At 43.2% G+C, this 24,708-nt stretch overlaps 1 long non-coding RNA gene across 2 annotated transcripts; it reads right to left on the bottom strand.

The window, feature by feature from the left end:
* Window positions 1-4,322: 4,322 nt before the first annotated feature.
* LOC135278501 (uncharacterized) lies at window positions 4,323-24,120 on the bottom strand. Of its 2 annotated transcripts, none has more exons than XR_010345993.1 (3): window positions 24,003-24,120; window positions 23,293-23,378; window positions 4,323-4,469 (listed from the first exon to the last, which is right to left on the bottom strand). It is a non-coding gene; the product is annotated as an uncharacterized LOC135278501 (long non-coding RNA). The 2 variants fall into 2 exon arrangements; XR_010345994.1 differs by lacking the exon at window positions 4,323-4,469 and adding an exon at window positions 22,088-22,638.
* Between the last annotated feature and the right edge of the window lie 588 nt (window positions 24,121-24,708).

Raw genomic sequence — 24,708 nt, forward strand, 5'->3', positions numbered from 1 at the left:
AGCTCTGCACAGGGCTCAGCATCCCTGCAGGCAAAACCCCTGTAAAGAGCTTTCCACAGCTGCATTATTCCTGTCTGGGGAACATCCCTTGATGCAAGCAGAAATTAAAAGTTTTTCCCTTCACTCCCTCACCTTCCCCTTCCTGTATCCTGGTGCTTGAAGGGAAAAAGAGATTTTAGAGATCGTTCCCACAACCAGATCCTACCACAGATAATTCTGCTAGGTAAATTTTGAGCTGAAAGCTCACACAGCAGCAAGGAGTTTAATTTCAGGATAATTTTAGGGGAAAAGCAAATCCAAAGGGAATCTCAAAAGTACCCATTTCACCAGACTGTTTGTCTCTGTCCTTGCTGAGAACAGTGTGCAGAACAGGCTTGGAGCAATGTGATGGCACTGGTAGCTGGCACTGAGCAGGGAATTATGAAGCGCAGATGCAAAGTTTGGCTAAGACTTTCAATGCTAAAAGGCCACAGTTGGAATTTGGTTTTTGGAATTATCCAGGTTGTGAGCTCTTTGAAATGTAACCATTTTTGCACATTTTAACACTGCATATGTAAATTAAGTATTATTTTCCCACATTCTTTCTCAGGCAGAAAGAAATTAGGCAGACTAATAACAGACCCATTTTAGAGATAATGCCTTTGGGGAAAAAATAATACCCTATAGCTAATTTACTAAGGGGGATAAGTGATACTCATCTCTTTCACTAGCTAGCATGATATTTAAAGATGCTGCAAAAAGCTAATTACCTTACTTCTGTGAAGCAGATAGAAGACTAAAACCTGTTTAATAGTTAAGCCTGTTGCTATAACAACCACACTTCAAGGACATGGATATACAAAACGCGCAACAACATCTGCATTAACAAAATGTCTCACTACAATTGAACTCTGCCTAGCAAAAGAACCAATTAAATGTGAAAACTTCTTTGCTCAAAAAGAGAAAAACCCAAAAAATACATTATTTTGTTACTGTCAACAGAATTCCATCTTGAAACACCAACAGCCTCTCCATAGAGGATTTGCTATTTAATTCATCTAGTTTTGGATTCCTTCCCAAATGTTTCCCCTCCAAGGACAAGAAGTGAACTTCAGTGTTCCCACCTCAGTCAAGCAGACATTTAAGCATCTGGCTGTTTCCATTAAGTGGTGGGAATATTGCTTTGGCTGTGTATTGCACCATGCTCAGAGATAAAACTTCTTCCAGTCCTTGCTCATGAAATAAAGAAAAGAGAATGAAGCAAAGAAAAAAAATATTCACTGTAATGTAGCAGGCAAGGCAAGGAATCAACAGATTTTTGTTTGTTTGTTCTGAGCAGTTTGACAAATTAAGCAGTCATTTGGCACAACTTTTTCCCTTATTAGATCATTATTTGACTGGGATAGAAAAAAAGACTATAGGAGAATAGCTTTTTATTATTTTTAAAAAGGAAGATTGGCTGAGTCAAGCTGAGGCTGACACAGATGTGTTCAGTGATGTTCAAGAGCAGTACGTGGGTTTTGCTGCTCTGAATAAATATGAAAAAAAATTACAGGCTAGGGAAGCTCTACTAGAATATAATTATGCACAAAGAACTATTACACACAAAACATACTAATAGCCATTGATTAGGAGGCCAAGATTGTTACTTCAAAAAGAAGAGAGAATGCAAATTTTTGTGCAAAAATTTAAACTACTCTAAAGCCAGCCAAATGGTGTCATTATAAAGGAGTGTAGCTTAAACTTACACAGTGATTGTTTCCATGCTTTGAGGAGATTTCAGTTCACCCATAAAACATCCCACAGCTAGGAAGACCAAAAGCGATTGGAATTGAGTTTAGGAAATAATTATTTTCAGCATAAAAAGTATTAATCATGCAAGTTGCAAATACATAATAATGCTGCATGGGGAGTAGATAATCAAATTAATGTTTGCAAAGGGATAACTACAGCTTCCTCCTGGTTAAATCTGTGCTTTGCAATACCAGCCATGAAACACAGCAGTGGGGAGATAAGAGGCAGTAGCAGTACTCTTACACCTCTGATGTACAAATTTCTTGACATTTCTCTAGCCTGTTTCTCTGATCAGAACATCTCAACCAACATAACTCCAACAATACACACAAATTAATCTGATTATGCTCCATTCCCCTCTTCTTCATTTTCCTGAGTTTACATAACTACATATTTGAAGAAGACATCTTCAGAAGAAACATTAAATTCTGCAGAAGTATGACAAAGCTTTCCAGAACTGTGACTTTGTTAATAAAAAAACCCACAAAATACAGGTTTCTCTACAAATACATTTTAGCTTTCCCTTGCAAATAGCAGCTGTGGCTTTGAAAGAACATTGTTTTCATTTGAATGCACACCTGTTAAAGAAGCAATAAAAGCACTGGAAACAGAAGTCAACAAATGTGTTACAGTGTTCAAGGTTTCTGGTTTCAACTCAAATTGCATACTAGAAAGGCAGTCTGCCAAAATCAGACCACAGAAATAAAAATCACACTTTTCTTTTCCTTTTTAAATGTAAACACAAACTCTGACATTTATTAGAGCAAAACTCTTTACAGCAGAAGGCAGCAGGAGCACCACATCATTGATGATGGAACAACAATAGTTGCACGCCTCCTGTTTAAACAAAACCAGCTGCATCCTTAAGATGTGCTTTTCAGCTGGATGCCATCACCTTCTTGTATTTGCTTTATAAATTCACTCTTAACAGTTGAGCACTTTTAAGAGTCTGCTTATCAATTAGCAAACATACTTGAGTCTCCTATTCAGAGGTCTAATGACAGAGCTGGAAAGGTTAATGTATCATAAAATGTTTTATAGCAGCTGTTAAAGCCAAAGGCTGAAATGCAATCATCTCATGCAAAAGGGACTCTTACCATTGTTTTTAGGAGCTGGAATTTCACCTGCTGAGCTGATGTTTTGGATCATAAGGTGAAAGCAGAAGACACTGCTGTGATATTGACTACAATAAATAGAAGCCCAAAACTAACAGCTCTTTGCCTAAGAATGAGTCAGGTGAGATTAAGATCAGAAAAACTAAGTGTAGGTTATTAATTTGCAAATGAGATCCAATCAAAGCAAATAATGCCCATGGAAAATGTTTGATTCCTATCATCTCAAGATCATGAGCCCCCAAACTACACATGGAAAGCAAGTTACGTTACAAAATAGCTTCTAATTGCAGTAAAAGGCTGACAAGAAGAGAGGACACAGCCTCCACACTTCATTGACATTAATTTGTGTCACACTCATCTCCCTGTCCAAGCAGTCATGATCTTCTACACCTCACTCTTTTCAGGTGTGAGAAGAGGTAATCTTTTATTTAAGCCAAGAGGCATAACTGAAAAGAATACAAGTTACCAGGCAGACCATCTCTAGTTCAGCTATTTTGCAGGTGTAAACATCTGGAGGCCAGTGAAGAGCCACCTTCTCTACAAAAGAACAAAGATGCTGGCACTGCAGTTTCTGTACAAGAGGGATGTGGGTGAGGAATGCACCAGAGCACAGCAGCCCTGGAGGCCCTGCCAGACCCTGCACAAGAAGTGGCAGGTTCCCAGCTGGAGGAGAAGCTCTGAAACTTCCTCGGGGCTACTGTGATGTGCCAGACACATTATTCTGTTTTTCTTCCATTTCAGAGAGCTATATTGTTTTCCCTAGTACTCACTTTCATATTGTTAATCTCCTCTAGCCCCCAGCACAGTTTTCAAATTACAAACAATGATAAGAACAATGTGCATGAAGTGACTGATGTTAAACATTGTCATCTGTCTCCACTAAAACCCCTTGGTTATTCAGCATAACAGCTGGCAAGAAAACAGATTACTTCCTTTATACAATTCAGCAAATTTGATCTATTATCAATTATTTATGCCCACTTTTGGTTAGAGATGTAAGAGACAGACCATTTCTCATTTTCCAAACTGAGGCTCTCAGGGATGGATTCAATTACAGCTAAATTATGAGATAAGGTTTGGGATAAACGTTGCCACCCTCTGACAGCCTTCACAGACTTTAGTGAGGCTGGATGTCTGCTTTGTGACAGGAACAGGGCCTGTTCCTGGCTCCCTGGGGGCCACCACTGTGTAGAACAGCTGTCAGACCCACACAGGATCACAAGTGATCCCTTGGTTCTGCCTGTACCATCAGCAACACCAGCGAGCACTACAGGCTTCTCCTGAAGAGGGAAAATGCTCCAGAAAAAGCTGCTTCACAGAAGCATGTGAGATGGTCAGAAATTTGTGCTCCCTCAATAAAAATTTCAAGGCCTTGGCTGAAAGATAAGTGCACATCTGAATATGCATTGCAAATTGTCACATTCCTGTTTCTAGTGCAATGGTTGGGGAGAACTCAGCTCAGGCACGTCCTGTTCTCCTTCCTGAGCAGCCCTTTCCCAAGATGCTCCTGAGTGTAGAAGTCTGTTCCTCATGAATGTGAAAGGGCCCAAGCACATCGTGGGCTATCATGAAAGGAAGTTCCTGGAGGGTAAGCAGAACATGAAGATATGGATTAGGGCTTTTTATTAGGGCTTTTGTAACATACTGCCCTACAGCAGAGAGCTGCAATCTTTTGTGTGGAAAACAAACATACTCTGGGAAAGAGTCCCCATGAGCCACCAACAGATTAAATGTAGAATGTGAGTTTACGCTGCCTAAAGAAGAAATGAACGATGCATTGAGAGGTGTCTGTGTGGGTTCCTGGTCCGGAGCCCGCTGGCTGCACCCCCCAAGGTCCCCGCTGCAGCCACTAGAGGTCAACACGACCCCACGGTTCGGAGCGCCCCGGCCAGCCGGACACCCCCGCCCCGCCGGGCAGGACACACACCGGGGCCGGGCCAGCTCCTGCTGGGCTCCAGGGAAAGCTGTGGGCACCTGCACAGGGGTGTGCTGCTCCAGCTGGACCTGCTGCGCTGCCCTCCTGGATGCACAGGGGTGGGGACACGGGGGATGGGGGCACTGGGGATGGATGCACAGGGGATGGAGGCACAGGGGATGGATGGGATGGATGCACATGGAGTGGATGCACAGGGGATGGGGGCACAGGGGATGGGGGCACAGGGAGTGCACAGGAGGTGGATGCACAGAGGATGGGGGCACAGGGATGGATGGGATGGATGCGCAGGGGATGGAGGCACATGGAGTGGATGCACAGGGGATGGATGCAGAGAGGATGGGGGCACAGGGAGTGCACAGGGGATGGATGCACAGAGGATGGGGGCACAGGGGGTGGATGCGCAGGAGGTGGAGGCACAGGGAGTGCACAGAGGGTGGATGCACAGGGTATGGATGTACAGGGGATGGATGCACAGGGGATGGAGGAGATGGATGCACATGGAGTGGATGCACAGAGGATGGGGGCACAGGGAGTGCACAGAGGGTGGATGCACAGAGGGTGGGGGCACAGGGAGCGCATAGGGGGTGGAGGCACAGGGGGTGCACACATATGAAGAGAGGGAGCAGGGAAGCAGCGTGTGGTGCTCGGCAGGAGGTGAGAGCTAACGATGCTCTTCTGAGCTGCGGGTGATCATCTGCCGAAATCCTGCACTACAAACCCGGGAAGCACAGATCTCCTTTTACACAGAACAGTGCCAAATGCACCTCTCACATATTCATGTCCTCCACGATTTCCAGAGGCAATGAGCAGTACTTCAGTTCATGCACGTAATTTATCTGTCCAGGAGCTTGTATAACTATGCAGCATTTTGGATGCTGAGAAATCAATGGGCATAAAAGTCATATACATTCAATGGAAAACAGCTCTCCAACCATTCCACAACCTCCAAATTACCATTTTCTTCCTTGCAAAGCAAAACACAATTGATTATTGTTATGAAATTGTCTTTCACTTTCCCAATTTTACTGCTGCAACTTGATAATTCCTTCCCTAATTCCATGTTTGCTTTTCACAATGTCTCACTAAAGTTCCTGTTTTTACCAGTGAGTTTTTCCAACACAGAAACATTGGTAATATTTTCCTTTTTGTCAAACAGTATTTACATGTATTCCCCCATCTCAGTTATTGTCACATTCTTATAAAGTCCTTGGCAATGTTCAGACTCATTTTACCTTCCTCAGTTTTCTGGCTCTGTGAGAAGAATGCCCTCAGTCTATCACTGTATCAGGTGAGAGAACCAAACATTTGGTATGTTTTAGCAAAAGACAAATATTACAAACTTTACCCATACATTTATATTCCATCCACCTCCAGAAATGAACAATTCTTCAACAGGTTTTTCTCAAATAAGCTGGCTTTGTAGTTCAGGCAACAACAGATTCAAGTTACTGCTCGCTTCTGGAAGTTCCCATATTAAAGGAAAAATACTTATATAAGTCTTTATCTCCTTATTGACATGCCAGCATTGTAGAAGAAGTCCCATCTGAATTGTGGCTTATTGTAGAATGTAGGTTGGGACCTATGGTTATACTAATAGGTTTTCAAGGTCTTTTTATTACAGTATTCCTATTTCCTGGGCTAACTACACATATCTATTAAACCTTGCAAAGTGCTTTATAGCTTTAGTAACTTGCAACTCACAATGTCTTCAAAAATCAGAATCCATATACAATTTTTAAGTCTGGAAATGTAGGCCAGTTAATTATTGGGAGTTTCCTAAGGAGTCTTGGTGTTTTGTACCTATTTGCAATTACAAATATTAAATTATTCTATTGATCTGTAAAACGTACCCTTTTGATTTTAATTTTTTGGGTTTTTTTACTATTTTGCAAGGCTTTTGGGGCAGCAGGATGATGAGCAGCTCAGCAGGAAGAGTGTTGGGCTCCCTGGTTCAACACTACTCCATGGAATTTTCAGAAAGCAGGATTTAGAAAGGAATCCTGGGCTGCAAACTTGGAAGAGGGGTCTAGGGAATTGGGGAGGGGGCAATTCCCTAGGGGTGTGTTCCTACCCACCCAGTATCCTCCTGTTGAGCACACCAGCACTGAGAAAGAGTGAAAATAATGAATGCAATTGTAGCAAGAAGGGTCACAGGGCGTGGAACTAGGAAGATGCTTTTTCAGATGAGTCCAGGGTTCACGTGTACTTCAGGCATGGGTTTAGCTACTGTAAAGAGTTGGAAAAGTCCTCTCAGGGCTCATGAATCATTCCCAGCTAACGAGAGCACATTGTGGTGGGGCTATCCAGTAACCATGCCTTATCTGCTCGCAGCCCTGGCGGACGTGACTGCGGGGCTCAGGCTGATCAGCACAGGGGATTGGGTTTCACTTTGCTCTTTTGCTGTTGTGTGCACTGATTTATTTGGTAACCAAAAGACCTCAGGGAAGACAGTGCCAAAAGCACTGCTGAGTTCCTGTAAGGTTAAATTCATTCTTTTGCCAGTAAGATTTTAGTACTTTACAAAAAGCAAACAGGGGCCCCACAAACCTTTCCAGGTTTCTCCCTGCTCTGGGTTTTCAGCCATTAGGTCCTTCAGGGAGGAGAAATCAGAACCCATTTTATCATATTTGGAAAAAAAAAGTGAAAAGAACGACCGAAACCCCACAATGGTAAAGTTCTTTCTCTCTCTCTCTCTCTTTTCTTTTTTTTTTCTCCACTCTCTGTCAGTCCATTTCTCTCTACAGACAGCTACTGAAGACTTGGAGAAAGACATTTCAGGAAGTCATGGCTGTGAAAGACAGCAGTGAGTGTATCAGAATCCTAACACAGTCTTGGAAAGCTGTAGCATTCAAAAATGGGATGAAGAGCTTCTGCAAAGATCCTCTAAAGCAGGCAAAATTCCCTCTGACGCCACAAAGACTGCTGCTTAGATAGAGGCTGATGTCTCACTCATTGGAAGGGAAAGAACATTGGTGAGCAAATTTCATCCCCTCAGAAATATAACTTTAGCCATGATACTTGGAAATATAAACTAGATGTGTGGCTTTTTTGGGTATAATTTTAGCAAATCTTCACATTTTATATCTTCCCATAAAACAGATCTTATACAGAACTTTTCAGGTTCACATATAAACTTGGAGCAGGGTGGACACTGTCCTAAGTCATTAAATTATATCCTCCCAACACTTCTGTATTCACATAACATAAAATAAATCAACATGCATAATCTAAATGCAATTATCCTGACCTGCAGATGTGGGCAGACAAAATCAGCCAGCCCAATGATTTGCATGGGAAAGCCAAAAACTTAGTATGGTGTATATTCTAATATATCAAATATCACACAGGGAAAGGTTGTCCTCTCTTCTAAAATGTAAATACAACTTCTGATGTGTGGGACTGCAATCAAGCAACAGTTGATAGCTCATTATCAAGTCCTAAAAACATCTTGAAGAGACTACCTTCCACTTTTAATTCATCTACAGAGAAACAAGTGACCCTAGACACTGGAGGTTGATTTGTGATAGCATGCAGCATTTGTTATCTTTGTGACCTGTAGGATTTAGATCCATCACCACCAAACCCTCCAGGATCCAAGGCTCTGTCCTGGATCAGCCTTTCTGCTCAGACTGTGCTTGCAGTTTCACAGGCAGCAGTGTTTGGGCAAGCTGAGACAGAAGTCTGTCCCTCTTCTCTGCATTTCTCCTTTCTCCTGCACAGCTCACAGCTGCACAGCCCACCCTCTTGCTGACATCTGCCAGGTGCCAGCTTCAGCAGCCAACAGAATTTCTCACAGCATAAAACCAGTGAGGCTTTCAGTCAGTCATTAAATCAGTTTCTACGTGGGTCCAGTGAGCACCAAAGGAGCCTGAGGCAAAGCAGTGAGAGACATGGAGAGGAGCAGGTGGAGATGGGAGAGAGGGTGAGAGGCACAAACACCTTCACCACAGGATCCTCAGTGACCTGTGGAGCCATATCTTTCATCTCTTCTATGGTCTGCTGAACCCACTGGCAGCACCAGTACCTCCCTGCCAGCCTAAGGGGAAACAACATACACAGAAAAACTCTTTTCCCTGGGTGGGAGGGCCAGGAAAGACACAGGACTGGAAGCTGAAGTATATTTGGTAGCTACTTATGGCTTTATTATAATATTCCTAAATTCTTCACCTATTAGTTTAGATTTAGGCAGAAGGTTTAAGCTTCAAGGGCAGGAAATATCTTCATGCTGTTTCAGTCAATATGTATCTGGCAGTGAGTTCATTTGGTTGTGTGAAAGTCTAACAGACTTTCACTGAAAGTAAAATTGAAACTTCTCACAGCCGCTCCCTCCTTTTTATAAGGCCCTTTTATATGGTACATTAAAACACCTGCACTGTGTCCATTTTTCTTGTCATCCCATGTGTCTTTATAACGTGTAAGTGATTTTAGGAACCATTTCCTTCAAGTCCTCGTTGTAACCCAAGACAAGCCTGCAGCAGTTGCAGTCTCTCCTGCTGGCAGAAAGGCTTGTATTCAACATGCAACCGATGGATTAGGCAGCTTGCAGGCCACTTGCTTACAAAAACAGCATTAAAATCTCACAATCCTGTACCTGTATTTCTTTAGATACACATAGATAGAAATACTTTGACCTTAGAAATTGCTGTCTGTTGAGCCTTTAACATTCGGGTAAAAACATTGGGCTAAGATGTTTAATGCTTCATGTGCTTTCAGCAGGGTGATGTATATAGCTTTAGCAAGAACATCCCTGGATGAAGCAAACTAAAACATTCACATTAAAAAATAACAAAGGGAAGCTATTCTTGGAGCCATTTGGGCCACCAGATTCTTCCTAAATAGTGCAGAAATATCAGCTTTGAATAATTAATACCTGGAGTAGTTGATTCTCACTGAGGAAAAGGAAGCAGCTTAACTGGTCCTCCAGTCATCCCCACTAGAGGTGAGAGTCAACTTCTGTAGTGCCTTTCACCAGGATTCCTCAGCCTTGCACAGCAACAAAACACTGCTCACCCTGGAAGTCAGGGTGAGAACTAGAATTCAACTTCATGTTTCAAACCTGTGTCTCCATTCAAGACCCACAAAATTTGAGCAGGGATTTCAAAATCTGAGAAGCAATATCTAGCTGAAACTACAAAGGCATCACAGTAACAGCATAGCAGAGCTCTGAAGTCAAATGTTGGATTCAGATGCACAATTCCTTCACACAGGGGAAACAAACTGTGATAAAACCTTAGCACTCTGCAGCTACACAGCAAAGTTTGAGGACTTGAAGCAAGTGATTCCTAAAATCACTTACACATTACAAAGATACATAGGGTGGCAAAAAATGGACACAGTACAGGTTTTTAAATGTACCATATAAAAGGGGCTTATGAAAAGGTGAGAGAGGGACTCATCATATGGGCAGATTGTGACATGACAAGAGACAATGGTTTTAAAGTGGAAGAAGACAGGTTTAGATAGAGGTTAGGAAGAATTTCTTTACTGTGAGGCTGGTGAGGCACTGGAACAGGCTGCCCAGAGAAGTTTTGGATGCCCCATCCCTGGAAGTGTTCTAAGACAGGTCAAATGGGGCTCTGATCAACCTGAGCTAGGGAATGGCCTCCCTGCCTATGGCAGGGGGTGTGGAACTAGGTGATTTTTTTTTTCTGTGGTTCTATAAAGGTGACATTTATGGTCCAATCTAGGCAAAAGGAGGTAAGTTTGGTGGATGCTCTCACCTGAAGGGACATTCCCTTAAGGTACTTCAAGGTTATCTCAGAGAAATTAGCAGTTCTTGTCAGCAAGGCAGGTCTGTGTGAGCCCTGTCAGCCCCATCCTCATGTCCTCACTGCTCCAGCACTCCTGTTCCACAGAATTTCAGATAATTGTTGATGTGCAGCTACTTATGGGCTTTGCAGAAGCTGAGATTCCTCATGAGCCAGGAAATCCTGAGAGAGTACAAATTTTCTATCCCAGCAGGATAAAAAGGCAAAACCTATTCAGGTTGAGGAATAAGTATATAGATTCAGAGATTTTATGTATTTCATATCTCTTCAGGGAGACAAAAGATGCTCAAATCCTCAAGGCTTTGTTTTTAAAACAATCTCATGCAACTTTGGGTGCAGGTCAGGACACAAACTCCAACTCAGCTAAGTCTATTCAGCTCAAGGGATAGTTCAAATAGCAGGACACATGTCCTGGAAAGAACAGGGCTGGAACCAGGAAAATAACTTCACCAAACTAAAGCCTTCAGGCAAAACAAATGACATTTGTCCTTTGGAACCCAAACAAATAAATAAACCTCGCTTCACATTAGTGACATATAACAAATAAACTAAAGAATACTAATGACCCTCTGTAATTTTTTGTATTCTTTTTTGCAGAATATTATTTCCGGCATATCTGAACAATGAAAATAGTGGTTAGAAACTGAGGGCTGATCAGAGAATGAAATGCTTTCCTCCTCTGCTCCTTTTGAAACTAATTTAGGTCTTTTTAATACAGCTGAGACTTACTAGAGCTGTAACTAAGAGCAAGTGTAAGAAATGAGTCATATCAAAATTCCCACACTGATTGACTGTGAGTAGTCCACTTACTCGACCAGCTTAACACATTATTGTTTTAGCAGGGCCAAATGCTGGACTCTGTTAGGATTTGCCATGTTTATGTTGATAAAACCCCTCCAGCTAAGTCTAAGACTCAGAATGCCTTGGTTGTTGCCAGTAGTGCTGTCAGCCCAAGCTTGCCTGGCCCCCAGCTTGGACAGCAGCCATGCACAGGATCCTGGAGCAACCTGGGGTGGCAGGAGGCAGCCAGGGAGCAGGGCTCTGCTTGCCCCAAATACACCATCTCAATCTGCATGGGAAACCACAAAGCTTCCAGACTCATGGATAGAACAGAGGCATCTGGTCTCACTGCCTTTCACCACAACCTGCCCCAAAAGCGCCGCCCTGCCAGCTGGGGTCGGTGACAAGGACATGTGTGACTGCCCACACCATTACCCACCGAGCAGGGCTGAGAGGGGAGCACAGCACAGCTCAGAAACACCACTTATCCTGGCCTGAGCATTCAAGGAGCAAGGCCAGAGGAGACACCACAGACCCTGACCCCCTGGAACAACCCCCCTGAGCCCCAGAGGAAGCACAAGGGCTGTGGCACTCTGTGCTACCAGAGCAAGGGCATCAGAGATTTAAAACACTCTCAACTAGCCAGAGCACACATGTGTGTCTTGCCACCCTAATGGTTTTAAGCCCCCACAATCTTAAGACAACATCACAAATCTGCATTTATGAGCCCTTCTTTAAAGGCTTCAAACCATGGCACAGAGAAAATGGTGAAAGGGTGGTCACACCACACAGGATGGATGGACTTGCCCATGATGCAGTCAGACTAAATTAGGCTACTGCACTGTGCTGGTGCTTGACAAGAAGCAAAGAAAATTGTTCAGGCAGTCCCAATAGGAATTCAATTAATTATTAATAGGGACTTGTTATAGCTGACATCTACTACATTAGAGAAAATCCTAATGGTTTAGTGTGTGGGTGAGATATTCACTTTTGGTTAAACGAGCCAATTTGGCCAATAAACTTTGGCAACTTTTCTTAGCTGGACATAAGAAGGGAGAAAATTAAGAGTCAGATGTCAGGAGCAAAATTGGGCTATTTGAACTACTGATCTTATGACAAAATCTAGACTTTTGTTTTCTCTAATGCTTAAAGTTTACTAAACCAATAAATGTAATCTGATATCTGAAAAGAAAAAGTGACAATCCTTGACTGCTTCTGGAAGAGTTCTAAGTGAGTTTCTCCTTTTCCTTTCTTTCTACTGCCTTGGGATTCCAAAAGAGGAAGGTTGACTTGCTTGCTAGAATATATATTTTTCTCTAGCTTTTCCTCCATTGTCATGAATCTATTTGGAACCTGGCTAAAGAGAGCATCCTTATTCGCAGACAACAAAGGTGAATTGGGTAGACTGATTTCTGGCATGGTAATGGCTGCCAGTCACAAATATTCAGACAGCTTGTTTTTACAAAAACCTCTACAGATTCAAAAATTTTCATGCATTGTAACCTGGGAAGCTATTTGGAAAAAACTTGCAGCTAGAAGTCATCATAATTTTTTCTCCTCTATACAGAGTTTCAATGACTCCCATGAGAAGTGGAAACAATAACTTGGGAACAAAAAGTGAGAGACCCACACAGGAAATTAGCAGTTACTTCTGAATCACAGCAGGGAGACACAGCCACAAAGCCTTTGGGCAGCAAAGGTGCAGTCACACACAGCAAACAAGAGGATGAAATCAGGAAAAGTGTGTTAAATGGGAGCAGAGCTCAAAGATACTGAATTCATAACCAGGGACTGAACAAGCTGCACCTGCTCCTGGACAAGGTGCCACTGCACAAGCAGATTTTTACAGACAGGTGAACAAATTTTCAAATGTTCTACCCCAGTGAAGGGCTCCAAGCTTTGTTCTGCAGACACTGTCTCGTAACTGGAGCCAAGAATATAAAACAGGCCATGCCTGGAGAGAATGGATTGCTATTTTGGGATAAGGCTTGTCTTTACAGGGAGAATCCTTGCTATTCAAAAGCCCTCTAAAAACATAACTGAGGGCATAGTTAGCTGGGAACAGCTACCTGGGGGTGTTTAATGTGTGGCAACCATTCTCCATCAGCTGCTCTTGTGAATTCCTCTGAAGGGATGAGCTTCTCACTTTTACAAAATGCCACATTCAGCTTCCCCAGTCAGATGTTAGGTCTTCACTACAACCTGTGAACTGGGCACTGTTCCTGTACCTGCAGTCAGTCACAGGCAGCCTTGGCTTGAAGTGTGCATGGCTGTGCTTTCTTCCATGCTGCATTTTCCAAGCACCACTCTTAAGCCTTTCCTCAAGGCTAGGACAATCACACTTTTGCAGTTTCTTAATTCTGAGATTAGCCAGGGGCAGCTGGCAGGCCTAACAATCACCTTTGGTGGATAGATCTGTGACCCTTAAGGATTTATTTTAATTACAAATATAATCCCTTAGCATTGCACATGCAAGTAGTTCAGCTTCCCAAAATCTAGAAGTCTAGAGGAAGGAGATTGCAAAAGCATGGTTTTTTTGTAGACATAGCTGGAAATGTCTCTGAGAAATAATCAAGTTTTTCCTCAAATATGGAAGGTCTGAATGATATCTGAATGCTACAAATATTGGCATGCTGCCTACTGCTTCCAATTAGCTTCTAATTACAGAGTGTAATGTATGGAATGTAATGCAAGAGGCAAATTTGTCCATTAATATGAATGTGATGAGACCAGAGAGAATGCATCTGTATGAGCTGCTGAACTGACTTGAAAGTGATTGATTGCCTTCATTTCAGTTTTATTCCCAGTTTAGAGTGTTGCTTGGTTTGGGGCTTGGAATTTAATAAGATTTGCATCTAGGATATTAGAGCTGAAAGATTTAATCTCATCTGGATTTCCTAGAATTAAGAATTTTAAATAAAATATGAGGAGAGAAAGGAAGCCAAGGAAGACCCCAAAGATTCAATACTAGAGTCAGGCTGTTTTGAAGGATTCTGAGAAAAATGTGCGGAAGTTCACAGTGCAAACAGATTTCTAGTACTTACTAGAAAAAATATACCTTGCCCAAGAGCTCATAGACACTTCTAAGAGTGAGAATGCAAGAACAAAATGAGGGAGTTAACAACATATTTTTAAGCAGAAAGAAAGCTTTGGGAGGAATAATGGACAAGTAACCTTCCACTGTTATTATGTTGGTTTCCTATAGGAATTAAGGAACGAGAAGGTGCAATCCAGGGGCTGAGTCACAAGATCAAGTCTCTGTATTTTTACCAGTTTTCATATCCAGTGGTATCAGGATTCTATGGCTGCTTATTCCTAGCCCTAGGTCACTGCACACAGAGGGAACAGCAGAAATGCCATAAGTCCCTGAGTGACGTGGGATGGGAGCCTGGGAGAAGCAAAGCAGGGATATTGCTGTATGACTCTCCCTGTACTGCAGGGCTGGCTCCAGGGGCAGCTCCCTGCCCTGCACAGCACAGGGCTGACGTGCTCTCCAGCATGGACATTTGGGTGGAGATAGAGGCCACTGAGGTGCCTGCAGGGCTGTCACAGCTGCACAGACAGCTTGCCCCTCAGAGCCCCCAGCTGCACCCAGAGCCACAGCACCCAGCAGGCTCTCCACGAGGATGTGGGGAGCCCATGCTGGGTTGGAGGTGGGGTTCAGGGCCCTCATCTCACTCCAGTGGCATCAGCCACCCTCCAAAGGCAGCTCTCTGACCTGGCCACCCCAGCAATCCCTGGCATGGCCAGCACAGGGAAACACATCCCAGCAGGGCTGAGGGAAGCTGGGCCAGGAGGAGAGATGCTGGCTCATTTTGTCAGTGCCTGCTTCACACTCCTCAGCGTGTCCCCGTGCTGGGACATCCTGGGAGCAAGTGTGCAGCACAGAGCACCCTCCACCCACCCCTGGGACACTGCCTGTGCCCCAGCTCCAGCCTCACCCTGCCCCTGCCGAGCTGAGGTCAGGGAGTGACAACACCCTGTCTGCTGCCTGGAGCAGCTTCTGTGAGGAGATGCACAAAATAGCTCTTAAATAGCATTTTCTGCCAGAAAGCTGTCTGCAGATGGCAAAGGGGAAGCAAAAAATGAAGTGGCTTTGTAGAAGTCACCGAAGAGGATCAGTCTGAAAATGATTCTGTGTGTTCAAACCCTCTATCTATAGACACAGCAATCAAGTACTTAGGAGATTATGAATGGTAGGTGAGAAGGTGACATTTTTCTTTTAGAAAGAAAAGCATATTTTTCCTTACCCATGCTGCCCTTCATAAAGTTATGCTGAGAAAGATCAATTCACTGAATTTCTCCTGCTGCTTTCTTTGAAAAAAGTTTGAATGCACAGAGATGTCTGGGTTTTTTCCCCCCTCTTCACTAAGTGCTATTGAGTCTGTTGAAAAGACTGAAGCCTTTGTCAATACACTCCAGGTTCAGACAGTAATAGATTTTATTCGGAATTAAACACTACCATTTTCACTTGAGCTTGGGGTGCTTGAGGGATATTTACCTACCCCTTGTCTGTAGAGACCTAGTTTTATGTAGTCTAACTTTTATATGTGTTACAGCTTGCGTTTAGATTCCTCTTGCTCGAGTTTCCTTTCCTACATTTTTCTCTCTCCTCTCAAGCAAAGCAAATGCTTTTGAAGGAACACCTGTATTCCTGTAGCAGCAGGCAAGGTGAGGAAGTTTTGGGTTGGTTTTGTGTCATTCACAGGTCACTACTGACATACTCTGCAATTTATTATTACTGTAACACACCCACTGCAAGTCATGCTGTGACTGCAGTCAGGTCATGTCCCTGCAGGTCATTTACCTTCAGTACTAAGATCAAAAGGTGCTTTGGGAAATCTTTCCCCAAAGCCCTTTTCCTTTGACTGCTGCCGTTGCACTTGCCCAGATGACTGATGTGACACTGCCATGTGTGCTCCCAGTGCCCTCTCTTACCCCAGCAGCATTAGTCTGATAGACACTCACATGAAAAAGGGACTGTGCTCGGGAGGTAATGAATCCGAGTGCCTTGCTAGAGGTGCTTTCAAAAGAGGGCAGACACTGAGGGGAAGCAGAGCAGTTCCTCTGCAGGGGCTGAGCACCCGCAGAGCGAAGGATCCCCGGCACCCCGGCCCTTCTGGCAGTCCTGGCAGGGTCTGTGCAGCCCAGCTTACACAGCTGGGCCCCGCTTGTAGTTATGAAAGGGGTTTTTTTTCCCTTGGTTGGTTGGCTGGCTGTTTTACTTTCAGACCACTTAACAAACAGGAAATGAAGAGGACATCAAACAAAAGGGCAAACAGAGATCCACACATTTCACTGCTCAGGCTGGGAAACTCGGAGTGAGTTTCACTGAGGGTTGGGAGTTCCAGGGGTTATGCATCCCTAGCTGTGACCCACTTCTTCTCAGCTCTTTTATACTGTGACTATGAAAGGACTTTTTGTTTAACCAGCATGGGGAATCCTTTGTTTCAGCTGCCCAAAAGCCAGATGACTACTTAATTTAAAACATAAAGGGAACGAGAAGAAAGCAAAAGAGAGTTAATGAGAGAAATATAGATAGCCTTCACTGCCTCTGTGGACCATGACAAGAGGTAATTTTCAGAATACTGCTACCATTGCAATTAGGAACCCAAACCAACTGCAGATCTTCCGCAGTTTAGGATGGAGATGAGATTTAAAGATGTGTGTTCATCTTGGGTTACTTTTGAAAGGATACTTCTGAAACAAGCACCAGGAATCCACACAAGCCACTTGTGTTTCCCCTGCACCTCTCACTAACCCAACTTTCCAGCAATGCAGTCAGACAGACTTTGGAACCACCGAAGAGGAGAAGGCAGTGCTCACATAACCACCAGACCAACTAGAAATGACATGGGTCATAAACATAATGAAAAAACTGTCCCCAGGAAATCTCAGCAGTCCCACAATTTCATATTGCTCCTTACATTTCAGACTCACAGCATGGAATATGCAATAATGCTGATGAAATGAGCTGATACAAGTCCTCCCTGTGTGTGGTGCCTTGAGCAGACAGGCATGTCCCTGTGTGCTAACACTGGCAGTCCACACTAGGAAATTTCTTTTCCTTCTCCAGTTCTGTTTTCCCATTCTGAAACCAATCACAAGCACATTTGTTAATGTAGGAAAAAGCAGAGTGCATGGAAACATGTTCTTCCTTTTCAGACTGGTTGCCACATCTTTTGAATTAGCTTTAAATTTCAAGTTAAGGCTAGTGATTAAGTAAGCCAGTCCTATTACAAGTGCACCATCTTATAGTCTATTAAATTAATAAATGTATACTTAACATTATTGCTTAGTCATAAATATATATATATATTTGCATTTTAAACACATAAAGTATAATTCACATGGCAGGAATGCCTCAATGTTCACCACCATCAGAGTAAAAGGCAGAGCAGGGTGTGATGCCAGGCTTTAGTCTTCTCTTCTACCTGAGCTGCAGCATGTGGAGCCAGAATTTGTGACAAGCTTTTCTAAACTTCTGAGCAGTAAATACAGTAACTGCATCTCACTGGAGAGGGCTGAGAACAGGGGCAAACATGAGTCCAGAGAAAATACAGCACAGCATCACAGCAGATGGGTACAGAGAGCATCCACAGCCTTACCTGTGCCTATTAACAACACCAGAAATCTTCAGCAGTGCTTTTAGAAGGCCTGGTACACCCCAGGCTGCAAAGCTGCTGCTTCCTTGGATGTGTTCAGCTCTCACCTCTCTGAACACATGCTGGCTTTACAATCCAGCTTCATGTCAGGGTGGCCAAGGCACCTGGGTGTGAGCAAAAGCAGACTTTGCCTCACTGGATAAGGTGTATAGCCTCTGTAGCACAAGAACACTACAAAGATTTCTGAAAAGCCTTTGTTGTGCTGCTCCATCCTCATGGCAATGTGGCTGGATCCATATCTAGGCAGACAGCCTTTCCTTACAATCCATTATGTGCTCCAGGCTAATTATCAATGTCAGAGCATTTGTGACATCTTTGAGGGCTTCTGCAGCACTCAGACTAGTAATGAGGGAACTGGGAACAGAAAAATGATACATCTGAGAAATAGATCCTCAGTTAGTGTTTGTTCTAGGCTTCATAAGCCACAATACACACTACAGAATGTACTGAAGTTAGAGATCACAGCGCTGATCTCCCAGTAAATTATATGTAATATTTGATGGCCTAAAGATCAATAATCTAAGTTCACAGATCTATATCATTATGAATTATTTCTTACAGCATTTTGATTAAGCATTCAGATCTGTCATCAGCATATATGATGGACAAAACCACATTATAGCACAGCATTCCTACATGTGAATGGTATTTGCCTTCAAAGTAGCCAAGCCTGAGCCCAAGCTCTGATTTCTCTCTGTGGTAGTACAGTTTTAGGTTTGAATTTGATGAAGATTTCTTCAGGTGAGAAACCCTCTTAAAATCAATGGAATCACTTAACTTAGTAGAGAAGGATAATTAATTTGCTGAAATATGGATGGCAGGACACCCTCTGTGAATGTCCCCATCTCCCCAGTTTTTCATTCACAGGTTCAATGTCAAGTGGAACAATTATAAGAATCTAAAGGAAAATAAGGCTAACCCTCCAGTATGAGCCCTTGCTGGTATAAGTAAATAAATTAGATATTACTGACATTTCTTTGGCAGACAAAGCCCAAGAGTACAGAATTTCAAAGTCTTTTTGCTGGTCTGGCTTATTTCACTCAACAGAACTGGTGAACTTTAACAGCAAATGCACTTTTCCTTCTGTAAAAGATGGGTCTACACAAGGACTTTGTTAGCATAGCTGGCAAATCTCTTCAGCAGAGACTGATCTCAACAGAACTGTAGAGGAAGGCCAAAGTTCAGATTCATAAACCAGAAACCACTGGGTACCAGCTGAGACCTAGTAGCTACCTCTGAGCATGCTTTTAACCTAAGACAACTATTGTAACATCTCTTACTGCGGCTTAAACTGGCTTGTATTTCTGTGAGCTAAGTAAACATTCACAGGTAACCTACTGCATTGTAACTTGTTGAACCAAAGTGAAGTGCCCCAAGCACCTGTGGAGCAGTCAGGGGAAGGGAATAGTGATCTTCCCTCTTCTCAAACCTGACACAGAAACAAAAAAATTCAACACTAGCACGTTCTGACACTGACTGAATTACAAGTTCCCTTCTCCATCACTCCAGTGTCCATCACATGCCAAATCTTCAGACCAAGAGGGTTTTGCCTTTTGTTGGGGGATTTTAAGCCAAAGCTCTTGGGGCCTACATTTGGTCTGATTTGTAATGCCAGCTCTGATTGTAACTCAAATGACAGAGACTGAGCCTTCCCCAATGGTTATGTCTAACCAAGCAGACTGAAGACAATCAATTAAGCAGAGAGCATCTCAATAAAAGTTTGTATACATTTCATTCAGTCATTTAAGTGCATCTGTAAGCAACTGCATGAACAGCTTCCAAGTGGAGCACTGTGAAACTCCATAGCAACACTAATGACATCAGGGAAAAGAATGAGCCTTTGAAAAACAGAAAGCTAGAGAGGTCATGGCTTTCAGCCACACTTGATCCCTCAACATTCAACATAAAACATACTGTTAATTCCCCCAGCTGGTGAAGAACTGAATACAGGAGATGGGGTTGATGCTCTCCTCCACACTGACGCTATTTTAAAACACACAATTGCTTGGGCCCTTCACCTGTGATAACTCTTGGAAAAATCCTGGGCAAGGCCTTGGCTGGCACCTCTTAGAAGCAGTGATTAGGACAGCCAGTAACAATGGTCAAAGTAAACACAGTATGTGATGTTGGAGACGAATTCCTACTCCAGAGAATCACTCTGTGCAAAAGCCCTTTTCATACAGCAGCACCAATTATTTCAGAGTTCAAAGCCAAGCTTTGAACTTTAATGGGAAAAAAACCCAACCCAAAAATCTTTAATTCTGTCCTGGCTCTTGTCAACTTCACATCTGTAGCACAAGCACCTTCTGCCCTTTACGGTGCAGGTATCACCTCAGAGTTGTGTGCAAGCTCTGGTTGGGTCCAGATGTGAAGAGCAATTGAGAGGATGTGGATTCACAGGATGAAGCAGAGCCCAAGCTCCCTGCATCCTGAGGCTCTTTGCTCCTGTGTGGACAGCAAGAAAGAAGGATGTGCATAACCCAGCCTTCCCTGAGCTGCAGGTGGGCTTGGGAGGGAGGCCCTTGGGTGGCTGGTTTGCAGGGAAGATGAGTGCCCTACATCAGCACTGCAACACACAGGGAAGCACAGAGGATTGAAGTGTCACTGCTGTGGGCTTGGGGTGACAAACCCAAAGTGTTCACAGCACGGCTGCCTGGAAGGGATGGAGTCTGCCCAACAGGCACTGTGCTCCAGCCAGCTCAGGAAAGGAAAGAACAACCCAGCCAGGAAAACACTCTGAAAAATCCTTCAGACATTTGAAACAGTGCTTATTATTTTTAATATCTGCATTTCAGATTTCCCTGAGGTTATTGTTATTCCTATCCTTTAACAAGTAGAAAGAGACACGGAAGAGCTCAGATATTTCCTGATCTATTTTGTTTGCCTTTAGATAAATAAACCTGCAAACGTTTCAAAAGATGCTCTGAGTTCTGTTTCCAATACACATGACCCACGTCATTTCCTCTCAGAAATATGTTTGTGGGAATGCTCAACCAGTTCTCGTGTTGACACACATAGTAGTCCATAACTGCTGATTTCAAATTAAAGCAGTCAATTACTAGACCTTCTGCACATGACTGGGCCTCATTGGCATGTGGGGGATACTTCTGTCCCTGCTCTAAGTTCATACACTTCTCTTCTGCAGGTTGTGATACTGTCCTGCAGTACTGGAGCCCCTCACAGGCATTATTTTGCCCTGATGTAGAACTTTATCAGTAAAATCCCAGTGTACAGACTGAGCTGTGTTGGCAAAAGAGTTTTTCTGGTGGTTCTTTTTGTCACAGAACAAGCAAGTAGCAATAGCACAGGTGATTGTGATCCTTGGGACTGACTTCACTCTAATGGAGTAAGTACAAGAGCAGCAGCAAACACAAATAGCTCTTTTAACCCCTTGCCAGCTGGATGCAAATAATCAACTCCAGCTTTTTCTGCATTGCAACACTTTCTAAGTGGCTTTCCCAAGATCCCCACAGATAACAGCCAGTGCAATCCTCAGCCCAGCAATAAAGCTGATCTTGCTCATCAGAGCCATGACCCAAAGATCATGGAACTTGAGGCAGCAGTACACCCTGCTGCTAAAACACCCACCCCTCCCTTCATCTTGCCTCCTACAGATGTTGAAAAAGCCCTTATCACCTTGAAACGTGAGCACCAGAAAAGAGAGCCAGAATGCAGGATGTGAAGTGTATATTCTGCAGGCTGAAAGGCTGCTGTTAAATGTCTTTCTGTTATTCCACAGCATGTCAAAGGAGAGGATGCAATGTCATTAGTCCATAACATTTTAGCTACTGACAGCTTGACTGAAGAAACCAGCCTCTATTGGCATGCTACCTGCTTTTGTTCTGTAGGATACCAGGTTTGATCTATATTGGGATCATTTTCCTTACAGGAATAGGATTTCTTCATGAAGGAAAAAAAAACAAACCCAAAACTCTCATTTCTAATTTGAAGTTCCTGAGTGTTTTGGGGTTTTTTTAGTCTTTTATAAAACAAAAGCTGGGGAGGAAAGGTCTCTAGTGCTCATAGAACGTGAAGGTAACCTTCAAAATGTGAGTCAAATATAACCTATGCAGTAATGCCTACTTGAGTTGCAAAGAGCTCGAAGCAGCAACATATTAACTGTCCAGTTCTGCTTCTATAATAATTATCCACACCAGTTATTTTAGTGCTCAGCTAAGACAGGTAAAAGGAACACTCCAGGGATCTGTAAAATGCAGTGTTGTCAACCTCAAATACTGAAAACTGTCCCACATCAATTCCCCTTCCCCAAATAGACAAAGAAGAGTTTAAATTAAATACTTGTGGGTCTTGTTTTATGCCTTTGTAATTTCATATCTCTTGTGTACACAGAGGCCAAAGTTTCAAGCTTTTATCCACATTCAGAAATGTTAGAAAAAAATATTAAAGTCATAATGTACCCATTTGGCTTCTAAGGGCAGAGAGAAATATATCATTCTTTAGCTCACATTTAACCCGTGAGAGAGCTGACAAGGTCAGCAGCCACATGTGACCAGTATCTCTTTTCTGGTGCTGAAGACAGTAGATTCTGATGGATCAGCCTTACATCAGCGTATGATAAACTGGTCCTGAAAGGTTAAAGCCTGCTGAAGAAAGGTGAGCATGTTTTCATTGCTCCATTTATACATCACATTTATTCACTTACTCTGGTAAAGACTTGCCCCTTTAGCCCAGACTGTTAAAGATGAAATCATTACTGTAAGTCATCACCTCCTCCACACCAAAGGACCTCATTCTTGTCACCATATATTTATGTTGCTGAAAACCAATGACAAATGCGTGCTGTGTGAATAAATCCAAAATGCAGTCCTAATAACAGTGTAGGAAGAAATACAATCACCACAACACAAAACAGAACCATCTCACTAGTCCATAAAACAATGCAATGAAGAAGCCCATTTCCAAGATCACTTCAATGAGAAATGAAAAAAAAGCCTGTCAAAACACAGATTGTACCTCTCAGCCTTTCAGCCCAAGGGAATGAATGCCAGACATAAATAGCAAAAGCAGAAATGTCAGCAACCACAGCCATATTACAGGCTTTTTTTAAGGGCAAGCTTTGATCCTGTGGTGGTGTGGGGAGATGAGAGGATGAGGTGGGTTCCCATATCTGAAGCACCCCATGGTGCAAGCCTCCTTTGCTCTAAGCAAACTCCAGATTTGTGTCCAGCACAACCCACTGCATTGCTCAGGAAAAGGAAGAGAATTGTACAGGTTTCCCCCAAAGTGCCTTTTACCTTAGAGAGACCCTTGAATCCACAAACACAAGCAAGGGCAAGGCAGTCTTTTTGATTTCCTCCAAGCCAGAGCCTGTTTCAATTTCCTTTACAATAAAACAATATATGTCTCTGTCCCTAGTTACTATGGCGTTTAGGAAAGGGAGAGGCAGAAGTGCAAGCTTTCATATGAGCAATGCTCTGAGCAATGCTCCTCACTGTTCTTCTGTGGCATCAGACATTCATTAAAAAAGTCTTGGCTGTGCTCTCTTCCTTGTTAATAAAGCTGTGTGGAGCTGTGGAGTCCCGCTCCAGGCACAACCTATACTATAGCTTGTCTTTATTGAATTCAGTTCCATTGTACCTATAGTTTCTTTGCACAAGGACTTCTGCAATTTGAAGCCCATAACTTGTTGTTGCATTTGTAACATTGTGGGTCTTTTTTTCCTTTCCTGAGTTATCCAAGTTCAAGCTGGACAGACTTGAGACACATCCTATCTGGTTGCAAATTGTCATGTGTTCTCCATTGGAACAGATCCCAGTGGAAAAATTTTAGCTGGGATTCAACAGCCTGTTGCAATTTCCCCTTGATTTTATGGCCAAAAAGATGAAGGAACCAAGCTCTTCTATTTTTCCACAAAGGCTTCTTACCAATGGGACTATGCTCATCATTAAAACAACAGCAGTGTAGTAAAGACCTTTGAGGCTTAAAAAATTCATTTTAGACTTACCAGGAGTGGAGAAAACTGATGCCTTCCTGTGCTTACTGGCACTATGCATTCCTTCTGCCAAACCTTTGCACCACACCTTGAAGAGGAGAGAGCCAAAGGCCAGGCTGGTCAGTGTGGGGAGATAGAATGTAAGAAATAAAGATAGTGCAGAAGATAATCTTACCCCTGAGGAGTTGCAGCTGTACTAATTACTAAAGATTAGGAACAGGCCTGCCCTTAACAGGCCACATCTGTGTCCAGTGAGGATGAGTGCTATGAAAGAGTGGGTTAGCTGGTTGAGGAGGGAGTTGTAGTTTGTTGGCTGTGGTGTAAGGAGCTGCCCGTGAGACATCCCCAAGAAGATATAGAACTTTTGCAATGAGATGACAACAGGTCAGCATTCTGACAGAGCTCTCCTGCCCACCCTCTCCCACAGCAGTCTCAGAGCAACATGGGAGCTGTTGGCTTCTTGTCAGACCTCTGACACCATTGCTATGCTCACAGCAAGAGCTGGCTTTTGCCTCAAGCACCAGCTCTAACTAAAAAGGAAAGTAAAAAGCACATTACCCTGCTGTTTCACAGAGAACCAAGGCTAGCACAATCTATCATCTCTAGATGAAATGTTTGCAACCGGCAGATCCATCCATCTTCTCTGGTGCAGTCATTTTTGCCAGTCTTACTTGTGTTGGTAAAAAGGGGCAGCAAAGAGCCTTTTATCTGAAAGCAC

This window comes from Passer domesticus, chromosome 11, assembly GCF_036417665.1.
Source record: "Passer domesticus isolate bPasDom1 chromosome 11, bPasDom1.hap1, whole genome shotgun sequence".
NCBI lineage: Eukaryota > Metazoa > Chordata > Aves > Passeriformes > Passeridae > Passer > Passer domesticus.